At 46.2% G+C, this 17761-nt stretch overlaps 1 protein-coding gene across 3 annotated transcripts in view; it reads left to right on the forward strand.

Annotated features, from left to right (window-relative positions):
• Positions 1-17761, forward strand: part of LOC148539318 (uncharacterized) — an 896509-nt gene that overhangs the window by 727780 nt on the left and 150968 nt on the right. The window lies entirely within an intron of this gene.

The raw sequence follows: 17761 nt of genomic DNA on the forward strand, positions 1-17761 counted from the left end.
TGCATGTAGCCCACAAATACTGCACAGCTTTATTCTTACACTGAAATTTAGATGTCAGTTTGGACACAATCCTCCCAAATCTAAATCTCTCTGCTCATTATACATCTGCCCCACTTGCAGTGTACCAAGATGATCAGTTATGTGCTGTTTCTCACTCTATTCCCAAAGCTGAATCAGGCCCTGTGTTCATTACAATATGTTAAGGCTCACAGCCAACAAGAGGATGGATTAGAGTTGTGTCATGTTCTCCCACTTTGCTTGGCACCAGGGCGAATCTTAGTATAGTTTCTATAGAACCACTCCAATTTTCATCAGTGGTACTGCTCTTCCAGTTAACTTGTCCTAAAATAGGGTAAAAATTAATAATTAAAACAAAATTATATTCTGGAACCTGACCCCAGAGGAGGGGGTGGGCCCTTAGGCAGTAGGGCCCACCAGTGATTTCCCCTGTACCCCTGTGGGCCATTCCGACCCAATTGATGACTACTATAGCATTAAGTACATTTGAAAGTGTGTTCTTAATAAAATGAAGCAGATGTTTAATTATTGTCATAGTTTTTACTTATTTGCGGCACTCAATTCTGATGCAAGAAAAGATATGCGTCTGTAAGCTGACGTTTCCATGTTTATTCAAACATTTTCCTCAGGGTGCATAAAAACATAAAACACTTATCAGTTTAAATACCAAAAGCCCCTGCTGTCCATGACTCTCCTGGGTCGTGCAAATTACATATTTTTTTAACAAAAAATATTTTTCATTATATGTTTTCAGTGAGGTTAAAACTATGTATACAAAGTGTGGTCTTTTTACTGTGTTTTTTTTTTAATTTACATATATTAACAGCATCTCAGCAGTCAATGCTTTCCAATATACTTGATTCCTCTGTAATTATGATTGTCATTACATAGCAATTGGCAGGGTTGGTATAGCTGATTATTTGAATCTTGTAAGGTTGTTGTTGTTATTGACTTTACTATTATCTAATCATGTTGCCCATTATTGTGTAGCGATTTTTTGCCTTTTATTTTTAATTTTATTAACTTCATTGTACATGATTTTGTGTATACTACATGCTGGGGTTAGTAACATCTAACATAACTGTGATCTCATTATTAGACTAGGTTGCTATCACTGAGAACTTAATGAAATAAAACCTTTTACACTACAGTGTAACCCCCTCGTTTTGATCCTGTAGCCTGTGAAAAATGGGTAATTGGAGGAGACATTAGTCCAAGTCTATATATGCCAATATGCTGTAGCGATAATATTCCCTAAGAAATAAAGAAAATCTCTTGGGTCTTCTTAAGTTAGTAAACTTTAAGTGTAGCAGGATTCAGTTGCAGTGACGTTTAAGAGAGTTCTTTAAAAATGTAGTAAAGTAATAACTGAAACATAGCTGCTTCACCAAACTAAGAAGACCTACTGTATGAGCATCTGTCACTCTTAAACTGTATATTCAGTGGTGGAAGTGGGCAGGGGCGTATCTATAATGGGTGCAGGGTGTGTTGTGTACACAGGCCCCCGGGTCCAGGGGGGCCTGCACCACACCCCCTGCACCCATATTATATAAAACTTACCTCTCCGAGGTCCCGCTGTGGCCATTCTTCTGGCATTTTGCGCATGCGCTGTGAGGAAATCGCCATGAAAATGGCTGCTGTGCCATTTCCCCGCCGATCTGTGCCCAGAGTCTAGTGTTTCTACGGTGGCCATCCAGCCGCTTCAGTCGGCTGCCGGTCACCGAGGTGAGAGGAGAGGGCCTGTGACGGGGGATGCACACGAGCCCCCTCCTCTCTAAAGACACCCCTGGAAGTGGGCCTCTATATGTAGCATGCCATACTCCCACTAATCCTACCGCTACAGTTGTTTTGCTTTTAAAATCCATTCACCTACAACTTAAATATTTCTATAGAGAGAAATATACACATATACATACTGTATACAGTGCGTACATGTGTGTCTATACATACAGTATGGTGTACATATCATATATAGCATATACTAGCTGAAGTACCCGGTGTTGCCTGGGTTTAAATCTTCAAGTTACTAAATTTTATTATGTGATTTCATCCAAATCCATCCAGTACAAGGCCAAGAATAGGCTCCTTGGGTCAAAGTTCTGATCGGCACACTCCGCCGTGAGGTCCAACCAGGACCCCAACCACTCCATTAGGCATCCCAGACAAATTGCCACCCCTTTGTGAAGTTTTCATCCAAATCCATCCAGTGGAACGGCCAGAACAGGCTCCCCAAGTCAAAGTTCTGCCCAGCGTCCCTGGGTCAAAGTTCTGCCTAGTACACCAACATTTAGGTTTAGGCACCCCAGGGGGGACTTAGGGTTAGGCTGCGGGAGGGTGAATGTTAGAGTTAGGCTCCAGAAAGGGGGGATTAGGTTCAGGCACCTCCGGGGGGGGTTAGGGTTAGGCACTAAGGGGGGAGGGTTAGGTTTAGGGAGGGTTAGTATGAGGGTACAAAAAAGAAGGGTCAGGGTTAGGGGGTAAATAGGACAGGAGGACAGTACTCACCGTTCCCCTGACGGGATTCCAACCTTCGGGTTGCCGCTGTCAGTGACAGCAGGCATCTTCTCCGCCGTTATTTCATACCGATTCCGTCCAAATGCATAACCGGACAGACAAAAAACAAACAGACCAATAAATTTTATATAAGATGTGTCGCTCTGTGGTCTAATAGCTTACTTTTTCAATACTAAATAACTATGTTAAATTTAGTAGCTTTACCTTGAGAGCTCTGGAAGATGTTCGCCAACAAACAAACTTTTTCTTATATAAATAAATATGTTAATGCTTATATGCCTTTCTTTTTTTTAAATACTGAATAGAAATAAATTATCTCCCCATGTATTAAAGTAAATAAGTTGGCATTCCAAACATTCTCCCTAGTTTGTCTTTTTTTTCTTTCATATCATGCTGGGCATTTGAAGGTTTGTACCTAGGGACACCCACTGTGTCTCCATACTGCATTGCATGGAGAATTGATGAAAGAAGATTAAGGCATAAAGTTACATTAGACCACAAATTATAGTTTGTATTAAGCACCCTGACAGACGCTAAAGTTTCCAGCAACGGTGGTTTGTAATACAGAGATAAATTAAGTTCACTGTCAAACCTTGTAGAAACATGAACTGAATGTACAGTTATAACTGGCTGTTTCAACATGGTTTGAATGTGAATTTAATTAATTCTTGGATTATATACTATTTTTGTTGGGAACTTTAGCGCCTACTATTTGCGTTCAATGCAGGGCTTTATAGTGAGTACGTGGACCATGCAGTTCATTGCTACTTATATGCCAAGCGAGTCTTGAGCTAATTTGAAATTGGACATCTCTAGTAATTATTCAAAATCTTTTTATTACTATTGGAGCTCCGGCTCCTATCAATTTAGGTCATAATGTTTGAACCTACTTTCATTTACTGGTATCCGTCAATTATGATCCATCATCCCTATGTATATTTGTTATTTGGTTTATATTGACTTGTTTCTAAATTCCCTTTACACGATCTATCACAATTTTAGCAGCTGGCTAACAATGAATTTTAAGAAGAGGGAGGGGCTTGGACTGCACTCCCTAATTTTAAACATAGTAAGGTGTATATTTAATAAAGTGAAAGTTTTTAGAAATGGAGATGTTGACCATAGCACCAATCAGATTCTACTTAACATATAACTAGCACCTTCTAGAAGATAATAGCTAGAATCTGATTGCTTACTGTGGCTGGGCAACATCTCCAATTCTAAAAGCTCTCACTTTAGTATACTGTATATGCCCCTGAGAGTGCTAACATGCAGTATAAAATTTAGGGCCTGATTCAGAGCCGGACGCTATTTGCGCTCCCTCGTCCAGAAAATAGGGGTGGCTATTCAAATGAACCGTTCGCTGTTTGCGGTCTGTTCACGCCTCTAGGTCTGAACGAGCGAACAAAACTTGCGGTCGTTTTTTGGGAAACTACGCCCCCTGTCCGCTCGCATCCTACGTCATGTCCGCTATTTATTAGATTAATCGAGTACATCGAACAGGGTATGAGCTGCTCGCTATTCTTGTGGTTGGTTTTTGCTACCACAATTTTGCGAGCAGTTCTGGCTATAAAATAACCCAGTGACGTGGTCAATGACGCTGCTGTTTTAAATATGCACACCCATAAAACGCCCGTTTTGACCTTTAAGCACGCCTGCGATCGGATCTCCACTCCCCGTTTTCAAGCACCTTCCCCTGTTACCACCCACATACGCCTCATCCTGTCACTCAAATTAGCAGGCATTCGCTATTTTGCGAGCACATGAATTTCGGCCGCACTGACTGGTTCGCGCATGCGTATAACGATCCGTACGCATGCGCGGTTGGCCAAACATCACTCGGAGCGAACGAGCTGCCACTTACGAGTGGCTCTGAATCAGGCCCTTAGTTGCTAGCACAAGGAATTTTAATCAATTTTCTTCTTAGCATTCATCATCATTTTGTCTGTATTAGAGATGCTGAACATATATATTGCACTTCGCAATTGTGATTCTAAGACTTAATTATATATAACGTATGTATTGTCACTATGGGCTAAATGTAATAGAGTGCAAGTTGTAAAAAAATGTGAGTTTAGCACTAAACTCACATTTTTTACAACTCGCACATGTAATAACCTGCGAGAACATGCATCCTCGCATGTTTCTCGCATTCCTGGAACTTGCAATGACCAACTCGCATCCAGATGTTTTCCCTTGGAAAACATACAACTCGGCCAATGTAATAAAGTGCAAGTTTTTAACTCGCACAAAATTACTTACCTAAAGCTTGCAAAATAATAGACCTGCTTCAGGCTGGTGAGTATAGCATTAGCAGGTGTGAGTTACACAGAGGCATGCACAGATCAGTGTTACAAAATGTAAAAATAATTACGTGGGATCCCCCCTAAAAGCACAACCAGCACCAGGGCTTTTTTGAGCCAGTCCTGGTTGTGAAAATACAGGGGAAAAAAGACGTAGGGGGTCCCTCGTGTTTTCAATAACCAGCACCAGGCTCAGTGAGCCAGTCCTGGTTGTGGAAATATGGGGGACAAAATGAGTAGGGATCCCTAGTATTAGCCACAACCAGCACTGGTCAGCCTTTTTATTTAAAATTACAATAATAATAATGTACATGGTCATGACCGAAAGAAACAGCAGCTGACAGAGGTCAATGCTTACCTATCAGATGACAACAAACTTGCAGAGCTAATTGCCCCTTCAAATGCATACATACTGTAGGTCAAACAAATCCCTAATACCATCAAAAACTTGGTTAGGCAACTGGGGCCGCTGATCCCAGTAGGGAAAACAGACTACGTTTATATTACATGGAAGTGACCTATTAAACAGCTAACTGGCCCCTCGACTGCTGTTCTTTCCCGCCATGCCAGGCACCGACAAGGAGCCGTGTCCATGGAGACGATTGGGTTCCTAAACCATTCCCACCTAGTTAAACTATCAGCACTGCAGGAGGGCAAAAAACTTCATCAGCCCTACAGAGGCAAGACAGTATAACCTCTCAACAAATATCCCGCTGACCTAACCACCAAATAGTGTGACAGGCTGCAAACAAAGAAGAATAATGGACCAAAGGGGACCTAGAATCCCAGTAAATGTAAGAATGCCCTATGAACCAAATTGGACAGCCATCCAATGGGCCTGCTGCAACACAAAATTAATAGGTGAATGAACAATTAAAACAGCCAAACAAGTTGGGAAGAAGAGAGGGAGACAAAGAAGGAGGGTGGGGGATAACTGGGCCTGAGGTAAAAACCTAAAAAACCTGCCTGGAGTACAACAGCCAATCAGACTCCGTGGATCAGGGTAAAATCCCTTGAGGCCCCGACCGCTAACAGTGATGGCTAGTTTAAATAATTTAGAAAAAAACTTGTTAATGTAAACAACTACAGAAGAGCTCAGTGGATATAACGCTTATAAACATCGGACTTCCAGTGCCCCGGCGCCTGAATCTCAGATTCTGAAAGCCAGAAAGAAGTTGTAGTGTTTGGGGCCCCAATGCGGAACGAATAGGTACCATAGTCATTAGGGGACAGCTCAAGCATCTGAATACAACTGTGTGCTTCAACCAGGCGCACTCAACCTTGACAGGTGCATCGGGCAAATACAGGAGTCAGCACGGAGATGCAGAGGAAACCAAGTTTACATCCGAGTTGATCAGTCTTGGAGTGTTGTATTCTGCACAAAACCAGGGAGCTGCACTTTTAGAGGAGGCAATGCCAATGCGGAAAGCCCTGTGAAAGGCCATCGCAAAGGCAAGCTGAAACAAATGGAGCTCATTCAAGAAGGAGCAAACAGAAGTAAGGGCCCTCACCAAATGCACTAGTAGAGTTGGAATAATGGGACGTCTATGATCCTCAGGCACCAGCGCTAACAACGCCCAGCCATTTATAGCCCAACTAATAAAGAAACTTGTAGTAAAGCCATATTGTCCTCTTAGGCGCAAGAAAATAAATTCCCACGAGCCATTGTGACACATCCGTACAAGATTTCCTGGCAGACTGCAGGCTCCAAACAAATTAAAGTAAAACCTGGTGCAGGGTCTTGCCTTTGTAAGTAAGACTCCCACTGATTCCATGCCACCCAATAGGATCAAAGGATCCCATGGCAATAGAACACTCAGCCAACCCCTTCAGTCCAGCCAAATGACCTGCCAACAGTGAGACGCAGAATCCAAAGCCCACACAGCATCAGCGAACAACTTCAGTTGCACATTAGACAAGGGGGAAAAAAGCCAAAAGTGCACCCCACAAGAAAAGCATCCCACACCTGGAGGTCCACCCGACCCTCAGCAGACAGCCAAATGAAGTGTTGAGCTTTCCGAACACCCACAATTGCTTGCTGCAGTTTACAGCGAAACACCTGGCTCATGGGTACAATGCAGCATGTGAAATGAAAAAGCCCCAATAAAGACTGCCCCTGATGCACCATGACCGTCTCACCCATCAGTGCAAAGAGAATGGCGTCAGACAGCATAGCTATTTTCTCCTGTGGCAAATGGCAACAGCATGCCATGGTGTCTATCCATTCTCAATGCCCAAATATGAGAGGCGAGTACAGGGACTTTCTGATTTATCACTTGCTATAGGGACCCCGAACTCTGAGAAAAAGGCAAGCAGGGAAAATATCAACAGTGTGCAATGGGAGAACCGGACATGGCAACACAGAGAAAATAGTCTAGGTAATAATCGGCACCCGACTCTTCTGTTCTTGCTGAGACACAAAAGTAGAGGAAGGAGCTAAAGCACGAAAAGGCTCACGAAACTGAGCAACCCATGGGCAGGCAATGATCAAAATAGAATCTGTCATCCAACCTGAAACCCATGAAAAGGAAAGAATCCGGATCAGTAGACGAAAGGCAGATTCCAAATCAATCTTAACCTAAAGAGCCACCAGCCCTAATGACTGGACAATGTTCAAAGCATCATCAATCGACTGATAAAACACCATAGCCTCGACTCCGGAATAGTGTACCACACGGAGGAAGAGCCAGGATAAGACAGATGTTGAATTAGCTGGTACTTGCCACTTTTTTGGCACCATGCACACCGGAAAAAAGACCAAGGCCCTCATTCAGAGCTGCTCGCAATAAGCTAGCGCTTGCTCTGAATGAGGGCGGCTGCTTTTGTTTAAAAAGCCGGCCTCCTTGCCACTCGTTAAGCTGTGAGTGACCACCCACAGCTTTAGCGAGTGACCATGTGATGGTCGCGATGGTCGAGACCATCGCGACCATCGGGGCTTGCGACAAGACCCTTGCGGTAGGGTCTCATCTACGGCAAGCCCCAGGTAGCTTCCTGCTCTAAAAGAGCAGGAAGCTCCCTACTGACATCACTGGTGATGTCAGTAGGGCCGCCAAAATATGGCAGGCGTTCCTTCAGGAACGCCTCCGTTTGTCCGGCCACCCCCCCACCCCACCTACAAAACGGGGCGAGCTGTCGATCAACATCGACAGCTGCCCCGTTTGTAGTGAGCCCCGGAGCAAGTGAATTTGTCACTCGCTCCGGGGCTAGCTCACGCGCACCATCGACCTGCTTGCGAGCGGGTTGGAGAGAGCGCCCAAGTCAGGAAGAGGTGGCACAGGATTGGGCCCAGCCATACAACCCAGCCGCATTTCCTGCATCACCTTTTCCTTGACAACAAGGGGCAACTCTATCGTAGATCGCAAGTTCCTGGGAGAAACGAACACACCACTTTGCAAGAAACTGGGAGCCAAATTCCCTCAGTAAAACCCTGCAACAAAAACTCTGCTTCAACGTGTTTGGCCACCTTAGCCACTTGGTGAGGAAGACAACATGGACAGGGGAAGGAGCCTTACTTAGAGACCCCTGCCTTGGAAAAGTATAGGAAAAAAAGAAGAAAGATCCAGAGCAGGACCCAAGGAGATTGGGGCAGCAACACGACCATCAGACGAAACAACCGGCGTCAGCAGTGTGAAGCAACAGAAGAGACAGACCATGACAAGCCACATGCCCTACCATGCTGCACAACCAGAAGAGCTAGATGTAAATACACATACCCTGCTGCACCATCATCTGCACCTACAGATGCCTGCGACATCAGGAAGGGGGTCAAAGCACCCACAACTGAGACAAGCATCCCAGCAATGGCACCTAAGTCTGGGGGAGGAACTACCACTGCCCACGCGGCATCCCCAGCAATGTTAGAAACCATGAACCCAACAACTAATGTTACAGGGAACATCACCCATCATCACCAGAGTGCCTATGTCACCACTTGTGATGCCGGCGCCAAGCCCCATCAGGACGGGAAGCAACCCAATCCTGCCAGCCAGAGCTACCAGACGTCAGCGGGGACAAAGTAAGCCCAGTAGATGGCCCGTATATACTGCTTGAGACCGAGTCCGGATCCAGCGGCAAAACAGCAGTACCACGCCCCCCACTGCCTGAGGCATCGCCATGACCCAAACCACACACATTCACAACCGCCGATCTTGCAGCAGAGGAGCTCGGCAGCCAGGTATCAGACCTTGGGAGTTGGGATCCCCGCCTCTGCTTGCGACCAATGGGAGGATTCGCTGCAGACGGAACTGGTGCAGCATGATTGGGTGTATAATTTCTGTTGCTCCTATATAGCTTATCTGCTAACAGATGCCCAGCCTGAAAATCAGCAGCCTATATGTTTGGGTGTGTGCAAGTGGCGGATTTGATTGCCACAGTTTCCCTTTTAATTACTTTAGTGGCTGCACAGTAGAAATACAAGTATCATCACAATTACCAAATATTAGTGACAACATTACTAATTGCCAAATATATATTACAAGGTTGAGTACGGGATCCCGACAGTCAGGATGCAGATTTCTGTAAGTATTATTACCCTAACTCACCCCTCCCGCAGCCTAACCCTCAACATAACCCTAAACATCCCCCTAGTGCTTTACCCTAACCCTGTCTCCCTCTGACCCTAACACTTACTGTACCTCCGCAATCTGTCTACATCCCATATTACATGAGGTCCTACACATAGTGGCATATTCAATTAGGCGAGAATAACAAAATTCCTGCACCTGCCGGGCTTTTCCCACAGGTGCAGGATATTTGCTATTCAATTTGGTGCGGGGGTTAATTTTTTGAGTGACAGGAGTTTTTTATTCTCACAGCCCCAGAGCACGAGCAATGTTTCCTAAAAATCCATCCCCCCCCCCACACACACACACCCCTCACGTTGACTTATTAAGCATTTGAAAGTATCCAATTAGCTTAATTAGTCAGTAATAACTCACCTTCCAAAGTGCTGTTTTCTCCCTCCAGAGCTGGGATCTGGTCTTCTGCAGCAACGGTGTGTGTGAGTATTTTGTGTGAGTGTGTAAGTATGTGTCAGTGTATGTGTGAGTGTGTGTAAGTGTCTGTGTGCTCTCCCCCCCCCCCCCCCCTACACGTGTGTGAGTCCCCCCGGAGGCAGCAGCAGGGAGAACTACATCTCCCAGCAGTCACCTCCCCTCCCAGCAGCCCCCTCCCCAGTGCAAAGATGGAGGGGAGACGACTGGGAGCCGCATAAACCAACGGAGACCACCGGATCGGTAAGTATCTTTCTCGCACCGCAGGGTTTTCTAAGCGAAAAAAACCCAGTGTGTATATTTTTTAATTGGATACCGCGGGTATCAGGAGTGCGCATACCTGCAGTAATCCAAAATTGGGCGTGATGTCCAAAAGGGTTTTTGCTGTTCAAACCTCGCTCCCAATTGAATATGCCCCATAGTCACATCTTTTGTGTATAATATAGTGAAATATATATTTAATTACTATTTATCCCTGCCTGTCTTTCTTTTCTTATTCCAGCAAACTCTTTTCTAGCTCTTCAGTTAGATTTCTCTCTATAAACATTGGCGCCTTCAGTGAAGGCTGACAGATTGCACAGTGGCTGCCCAAATGACAGCTTGTGTGGAATGACTAGTCTCCCTGCCATTTACAGATCATGATCTAAGTAATAAATGTTTCCCTCTCCTATCTATGTTCCTAGGCCTTGCTCACTCTGCCTCTACACAAGTGCCAGAGCTGCATCAGGTAATCAATGACTAGAGCAAAAGAGAACAGGAGACAAGATTAGCATAAACTGGGAATTGACACATTGAGGCCTCACATTGCTACGTCAAAGCTTGTTGTCACTGGTTTTCTTTCTGTGTGTTCTTTAGCAAACTATATATGACTTCCTTTATCCAGCGGTAGTATTGCATATTTAATCAAACAGCTATAACTGCAAGGTCACTCATCTTTCCACCTGTTACTCTGGGTACACACTTTCACGATATCGACCCAATTTGGTAAAATCGGAAGGACAAATCGGGCATACCGTGCAGCGTATATACCCAATTTGCCATGGTCTAATGCGCTATCGCGTGGTTGGCCATGCAGTCCAATCACACAATATCGCATGCGGTGCCATACATATTAATGAATGACGGAACGAGTGATCAGTCTGTCGATCAGTAAGTCGGGTAATGTGTCCAGGGTGAAGGCAACTTGCCCTGAAGATCGGTCTGATTGCCGGTCGCTCCAGTGTGTACCGCACTTTAATGTACATTGCAATATAAATATATTATATAATATATCTTCAAATGGCACAAATATTTTTTTCAATTTATTGCAACTAAATAAATATAGCAACAGTAAAGATTTCCTTCATGTGTCTATTGCTGCCATTTACTATTAAAACTTTGGTAAGCTCTCAGGAGATGCTTCTGCCTCACTAGGCTAAAGGTGGGCTTGGGATCCTTGCCCCACTGTCATGAATAAATTGTTAAATATATAGTAAAATAAAGCAAAGTGCAATTAATGTAAGAAATTAAATAAGCATTTTCCCTGTTCCCAGGCCTTGCGATCCTTCTTAAATTGCCAACTGGTGCAGGCTATTACATGGGGAAAGTTTAAGTAGGGAGAAGCTCTATCTCTGGGGAAATCACCCATTTTTGCTGGATTTAGGAAATAAAGTGCAATAAAATGAATGTCATGCCAACACGCTTAGAATAATTAACTTTATTAAATCTCCATCTCCACACAGTTTATTTCAGTGGAGGTTCATATTGAGAGATTATCAGCTTAAAAAGGCTACGGCGGTAGCTGAAATGCGTTGCTGCTCTCCCTGTTTTTGGACTTGCATCCTTAGCCTCCGTACATAACCAGCACCTAGCCATCTGTTTGCTTAACGATCTTTGGATCCACGCGGCTGTGGAGACTGGCGTCTTATGGGAGTGCTATCCCACTGAGGTACGGGACTCCCTCCAAGTGTGGGAGAGATTTCCTGCTGTCGCCGCCCGAGGCTGCTGATGAGAAGTGACGGCAAGTACTAAGACTCTTAGTATTTATACCAGCCCCACAATATCAGCTGGGGTGCTGGAAAATAGATGTCTTAAATTGGAATCAAACTGACACTGATCATATGAATACTCTGAGGTGGATTGCCATAACTTATTATGCTGCCTACGGAAAGTGAGGATGTTCTTTTGGATACAAAGTACAATAATACCGTTGGATACATGAGATTACCCTTTTTTTGTAGATAATATGTATCGCTTTGGATGCATCATTGCACAGTGGAATAATTACGTTGAACTGAGATTGTGATTTTGTGATTTACTCCGGAGGTCCCAAATTGGGGATTTTTTTTTCCTGTTTGGGAAAGTTATAAATGCTTTTTATACATAGTCTGATCAATGCCTTGTAATTTTTAATATTACTATTATTATTATTATTATTATCATTATTATAATAATAATAATAATAATATTTATTAGTTTGTGTGCATATATATCTGTATTTATGTTTATGTTTGTAATGTTTTTTTTCTTATTATAAGTGTGGGTAATAAAACCTAATAACTTTCACATGTGTTTGGTTTAATGTCCTGACTTTTTTATATTGTTGTCAAGAGGTGGCAAAGACATCTTTCTTTACTGCTACATAAAATAAGAGATATGGTAAGAACTTACCCTTGTTATGTCTATTTCTACGAAGTCCATAGGGTTCCACAGGATACCTTGGGGTATAGGCGATGCGGCAGCAGCATCGGGCACCACAGAGTTAAAACTTTAGCCTCCCAGGATGCACTGGGGTCCCTCCTCAATACCCCCGCCCCCCAGCCAAGGCCATCAGTTTTGTAACAAGCCATAGGCCGGAGGAGGAGAACAAAGAGAGAGAGATGTAAGTCTGGAACACAGAAGAAACACATTCCCACTAGTAGGAGACGGAAAAACCGGTGACCAGATTAAAGCCCATCTGCAGTACAGGTGCGACAGGGCGGGAGTCCTGTAGAACCCTATGGACTTCGTAGAAATAGAGATAACAAGGGTAAGTTCTTACCGTATCTCTTGTCCCAAAGCAGTATCCTTTTAAGGGAGGGGACGCTCTTGTGCTGGAAGGAGAATCTGCCACCCGAAGGAAGCATCCTGAGAGGCGAAGGCATGAAATGCATAATACCTGACTAAGGTATGGACAGAAGACCACGTGGCTGTCTTGCAAAGCTGAACAGCTGAAGCACCACGGCGAACTGCCCACGAAGGACCCACGGACCAAGTAGAGTGAGGATTAAGAGAGGTTGGTCTAAGAAGGCTCTTATGAATGTAAGCCTGAGAAATGGCCGTGCGAATCAATCATGCCAAAAGTTGTTTAGTGGCAGGTCAACATTTCTTACTATAGAGGACAAAAAGGGAGTTCGATTTCCTAAAGGAACTGGTACGGTCAACATAAATCCTTAGAGCACGAACCACATCCAAAGAGGCCTCACCAGCAGAGAGGACTGGGGAATTAAAGGCCGGTACTAGGATTTCCTAATTAAATGTGGAAACTAGATACCAACTTAGGTAGAAAACCAGGGTGAGTGCGAAGCCCCGCCCTGTTTTTATGAAAAATCAGAAAGGGAGGACTTGAGAGAACCCCCAAATCTGACACCCTTCTGGCCGAAGTAATGGACAGAAGAAACACAGTCTTAGCTGTAAGCCATTTGAAAGCCACTGAGCCCAGAGGTTTCAATGGCAGTCCTTGGAGAGCCCTCAGGACCACAGCCAAATCCCAAGGAGTCACTGGCGGGACGAAGGGAGGCTGAATACGAAGTACACCTTGCATAAAAGGTGTGGACATTAGGAAGTGTAGCGATCCTACGCTGAAAACTAGACTGACAGGGCAGAAAGTTGCACTTTCAGTGAAGCAAGGCGAAGACAGTGATCTAAGCCCGTTTGTAGGAAAGCCAAAACCCTGGATATCCTAAGGACCTGAGGATCAGAACCTCTAGGATGACACCATTCAAAGAAAGCATGCCTCACCCGGTGGTAAATCCCTGCAGAAGTAGGTTTCCGAGCTATGAGCATGGTGTTAACAGAGCTGGAAAACCCCTGGACCTTAAGAGGGCTGACTTAACAGCCATGTGGTCAAAGCCAGACAACCGAGGTCCGGGTGCTGAAAAGGACCCTGAGACAACAGGTCCATATGCAGAGGCAACAATATCGGGGTGTCGACTGAGAGACCCCGAAGATCTGAGAACCAGTGCTGCCTGGCCCACGCTGGAGCTATGAGCAGAAGCGTGTCGCCTTCTTGCTTGAATTTGCGAGTAATTCGAGGAAGAAGGGAAAACGGAGGGAACAGATATGCAAACCTGAAAGTCCACTTGACCCACAGAGCATCCACCAAAAGAGCCCCTTCGTCTTTTGTGATTGAACCGTACACAGGCAGCTTGTTGTTGTGTCGGGAGGACATGAGGTCTATTTCTGAAAAAGCCCCATTTGTTCACCAGTTGGTGAAATACTTCCTGGTGAAGAGACCATTCCCCTGGATGCACGTCTTGACGGCTGAGAAGGTCTGCATCCCAGTTGAGGCCTCCTGGCATGAACATTGCCGAATTATGGCAGGGAGATTGGCTTCTGCCCAAGCTAGAATACGGGACACTTCTGTCAGAACTGCCCGACTTCTGTTTCCCCCTGGGCGGTCTATGTAAGCCACCGTGATGGCGTTGTCTGACTGTACCTGCACGGACCGTCTGTGGAGGACATGTGTTATCTGCTGGAGAATTTTGAATACTGGCCGAAGTTCCAAGAAATTTATTGGAAATGCAGATTCTGTTGGTGTCCACCGTCCCTGAACGAAGTGTGGACCCGTCACTGCTTCCCAGCCCTGGAGACTGGTGCCCATCATTAGAAGGACCCAGTCCGCAATTGAAAAGGGGCGCACCCTGTTTGGCGAGCAGTTAGTAGCCACCAGGCTAGAGACAGACGGACCTCTGGGGAAAGCACAATTGTCTGTGTTTTTAACCGATTGGGCAACCCATTCTATCCGTTGAGGATTAGCTGCAGCAGAGGTCTGGAGTGGAACTGGGCATATTCCACCATGTCGAACATCGACACCATGGAACCCAGTAACCGCATTGTTGAGTGCACAGACACTTGTCGGCTGCGAAGGCAACGTCTGTAATGTAGAGATATTGTCTTTTGTCACAAAGATCCCCTGGTGTTGGGAGACTAACAGGGCTCCGAAATGGAGCATCCTCAGTGAGGGACCCAGGGAGGACTTCTCTCAGTTTATCAGCTAGCCATAAATGTGCAGCACAGATATTGTTAGGTGCAGATGGCACTGAAGGATTTCTGGAGACCCTGCTAACAACATGAGGTAGTCCAGATAGGACAACAGGTGGACCCCCTGCATTCGAAGGTGGGCTGCCATAACTGCCATGAGTATGGTAAAAACTCGAGGCGCAGTGGCCAGAGTAAAGGGCAGTGCCTGAAACAGGAAATGGCGGCTTAGCATCGCAAACCCGAGGAATTGCTATTTCACCAAGATAATAGGTATATGAAGTTAGGCTTCATAATTGTCCAGAGACACCATGAAATCCCTAGGTCCCATTGCCAATATAATGGAACGGAGGGTCTGTATCCTGAACTGAAGAACCTCAAAGACTTGTTTAGGCACCTGAGGTTTTGGCCGGTAAAACCCATTGGGTTTGTGTACCAGAAAGAGAATCGAGTAATATCCCGTTCCCTGTTGGGATAATGGAACAGGCACTATAACTCCAGCCCGGAGCATAGAGTGCAGCTCTTCTGGAGTTCCATGGCCTTGACGGATGGAAGACCTGTAGTGAAAAACCAGCTGGGAGGCCTTCACCGAAATGAGAGGGCGTACCCCAGAGAGACCACTTCTCTGACCCAAGTGTCCACGGTAGTCAGATACCAGCACTGGGCAAACTGAAGAAGCCGGCCTCCCACTTTGGGGTCCCCCAAGGGGAGGCCTTAGGCTGAAGGTTTATCATCCGACCTGGGAGTAGGACATCTTGTGCTCTAAGCCTTCTTGTTTGGCTTGGCAGATTTCCTGGTTGTTGACTGCTGAGGAAAGGACTGCACTTTGGACTTACCCTGGGCCCCAGAGGCCCGAAAGGATGAAGCACCAGACCCTGATGGGATGGGACCCGATGGCAGACACGCAGACTTAGCTGCTGCCAGAGTCGCCACAGTGTTGTCCAAATCAGAGCCAAAAAGGAGCTGTCCATTAAAGGGCAAGCATTTCAAACCTTTTTCGGAATCTGCATCCGCTTTCCTAAAGCGCAACCCTAGGGTACGGCGAACTGCCACGGCTGGCGAGGAGATTCTAGAAACGGCTGCCTCATTAATATACGTGGCTGAGTCTCTGGGATTGCCTACCAACTTCACCAGTTCAGGCGACGAGTCAGAGTCCAGAGACAATTACAAATTATCAGCCTAGCGCTCCATGGCTGTGGTCACCTAGCCCACGGCCATAGCCGTCTGGACGCCCTTCCAGCAAGGGAATAACTGGATTTTAGGCATATTTCCACCTAATTATCCGTGGCATGCTTGAAGGAGGCATGGAGGGCATGGTAACGTAGTACTCCACACTAGGCGTGTAACATGAGAATCCACCTGCAGAGGAGTCTATTTAGTTTTGGCCACAGGGGGTTGCCATCCTCAATAACCAAGACCGCACAGCCCGTATTAGGCTTGGTATATATGTTTTTGACTTAGACTTCTGGTCTGAAAGGTCAAAAATTATCACCGTCATCAAATGTCATGACATCACCATCATGCAGAACATTCTGAGACACTACAGACCGCTTAGCAGACTGCAATGATGGCTCCCCCTGTAACACGACTGATAGGTTCTGTACCGAATTGGACCATGAACCCACACACGCAGGCTCATGCGAGACATAGGTGGGCGAGAGCAGGAGAGACTGGGGGCCACTCAGCTTCCTGGGGAACCCCTATATGTGTGAGGACCCAACCGATTGCCGTGATAACCCCTATGGGGCAACGCAGGGGGTGTGGCCAGCTGACCCAAGCCCAACAAGGCCAGGGTGTTCCTGTACAGGCGCAGACACAGTAACTGGGTGTGATATTAGAAAACACGCCCTGCATAAACTCCCAGTGTTACAATACCCTCCGCTATTAGTACATTACAAGTGGTACACTTTAGCAGTAGGGGAAAATCACATTCACTCTCAGAAATGATGAGTGTAACGGAGTGTATGTGACTTTCCTTAACAAATAAATACTTTTATAGTGAGGCAATGACGAACCTGCAGCACCGCACCGGAAGGGCTTTAGCAGAAGAAAAACAGGGATAGAAAATATGGCTGACAGTCAGAAGTGAAAGTACAGGCACGCAGCGCTAGCATTAAGTCACATACAATGCAGAAATAACTTCCTGCACTACCAGCGCTGAGATCAACTACACACAAAGCCTGGTAGGAAACAGCGCAGTATACACTGACCTTAACGTTGCTCGAAGGAGAGGTATGCAGGGGGACCCGGACCACACAGCCACCAGCATCAGCGTCCAGCAGCGCTTGCACATTATTCATAAAATGGCTGCAGAGGAGCAGAGAGGAGGCGGGCCCCGGGGGAGGAACGCTGAACACAGCCCGCCAGACCGCTGTGGAGAGGCACTGTGCAGCGGGGGAGGCGCCGGCTGTAAACAGGGAAGGCGCGCTCCCCCAGCATGCATTTAACCCCAGGGACGCCTGACGTTTTCCGCTCAGTCGCGGCCCGCTGTCCATGGGGCTTGTGGAAGCGCAGGTTAATACCTGGCTCCACTCGCAAGCCAGTACCCAGGGAGCCCCCTGCCTGGGGACTGAGGACAGTGTCTTCCGGCGGGTTCCCCTCCGCGGGACCCGCCGCTTACCTGGTCCCCTTAGATTCGGCCACAGTCCGGGATCACCGCTAGCCGTGACCCCAGACCCCCACCAGCATCCCCGGAACGGTACCGGCGTTCTGGTACCG

The sequence above is a fragment of the Taudactylus pleione genome, unplaced genomic scaffold (assembly GCF_031769625.1).
Source record: "Taudactylus pleione unplaced genomic scaffold, aTauple2 ptg000026l, whole genome shotgun sequence".
Classification (NCBI taxonomy): domain Eukaryota; kingdom Metazoa; phylum Chordata; class Amphibia; order Anura; family Myobatrachidae; genus Taudactylus; species Taudactylus pleione.